The sequence below is a fragment of the Triticum dicoccoides genome, unplaced genomic scaffold (genome assembly GCF_002162155.2).
Source record: "Triticum dicoccoides isolate Atlit2015 ecotype Zavitan unplaced genomic scaffold, WEW_v2.0 scaffold137061, whole genome shotgun sequence".
In the NCBI taxonomy this organism is placed as follows: domain Eukaryota; kingdom Viridiplantae; phylum Streptophyta; class Magnoliopsida; order Poales; family Poaceae; genus Triticum; species Triticum dicoccoides.
The window spans coordinates 1-1416 of NW_021197013.1; the positions used below are offsets into that span (position 1 = coordinate 1).

The 1416-nt window shown below is 36.0% G+C and overlaps 1 long non-coding RNA gene across 1 annotated transcript; it reads right to left on the reverse strand.

Moving 5' to 3' along the window:
- Window positions 1–6: 6 nt before the first annotated feature.
- LOC119343670 lies at window positions 7–704 on the reverse strand. The gene is made up of 4 exons (XR_005166207.1): window positions 633–704; window positions 460–531; window positions 192–272; window positions 7–123 (listed from the first exon to the last, which is right to left on the reverse strand). It is a non-coding gene; the product is annotated as an uncharacterized LOC119343670 (long non-coding RNA).
- Between the last annotated feature and the right edge of the window lie 712 nt (window positions 705–1416).

Here is a 1416-nt window from a genome sequence, read left to right on the forward strand (position 1 = left end):
ACAGATACTATCACCACAATGACAAGTAAGGGGACAACAATGTAGATGGCCAGTTTGCTCTTCCTTTTAGCAGCAAGCTGACATGAATTGTCGCCGATACAAAGGTTTGGATTGTTGCCATGTCTAATAAATTAATTACCAAGTTAATTCATGAAAATACCTTATGAAAAATTTGAAGTGTGTATGTGTACCTTATATTCAGGGAGCCATCTTGAATTCTTTTGAGAAGTCCAGAGGGGATCGATCCATTGAGCTGGTTGTTAGACAAATCTCTGAACCACGTGGTAGTATATTAGACATGATTGTAACTACCACCGGGTGATAATTAAATAATTCGATCAAAATCTTATTAATTATTACGTATGTCATGTGTGTAGTGTTTGAGCTGTAATTAAATCTGCGTGCATACGGACCAAAGATGACATTAGCTAAGTAGTGCTAACTTGTGGCCCAACTTACATATCTGTCAAGGACTGTAATTGTGAAAGGGAATCTGGAATTGAGCCTGTCAAGTTGTTGTTTGACAAATTCCTGCAAGATATGGCAACAAAGCCTTTAATCTGTGAGACTTTTTGCTGCTGAAACCTAGGAAAATATTAAACCAAATAAATCTAGAACTCTGGGTGTAGTACAAGTATTCGAGAGCCTTGAGATTTGCAAACGAAGACGATATATCACCATTCAAGCCACTGGATGACAGATTTCTACAAACAAAAACACATATACAAAGGATCAGTTCCGCTATCCGTAGCAAAATAAGGAACCTTTTGGCCTAACAACTATTTTGCAGTTCTAGATTTGGTCCTGAAACTTCGTAACAACACATCTTGGACTCTAAAATTTTCAAACTAGACAATTTTAGTCTCAGGCCTCAGCTAAAGTGGTAAAAGTAACACGTTGGTGGTTCTGCACAGGAAAGCAGCCCATCACACAACATAGGACAAAATAAAAACATGAATATTGTAGAAAAGTTACTTAAAATGTGGGAATAATGAAATTGAAATTCGTAAAAACATAGGGGTTTCCAAGGCAGGCGTAGGAGTACCAGTTAAATATAACCCTTCATTCAAAAGGGTACTCTTACCTGATTTACTTGAGCAAGCAGTTGCATATTATTTCTAAGAAATTACTACCTCTGTTACAAAATATAAGACGTTTTGGTAGGCTAATTTAGTCTACCAAAACGTCTTATATCTTGAAACAGAAGTAGTATTACTCCCTCTGTTCCTACTAGTTAGTTGCACATGCTTTGCACGTCAATGTTTGAACACGCACAAAAATAATGAATAACTCAGATGGGATGCCTCACACAATATGTTCCATTTTTCAATAAATATTGCAAAAATAAAAGGGTTCGTGAATGTTATAAATAGAGCATAAGATAAGAGTGAGTAATATCATAGAAAAATTAGTCAC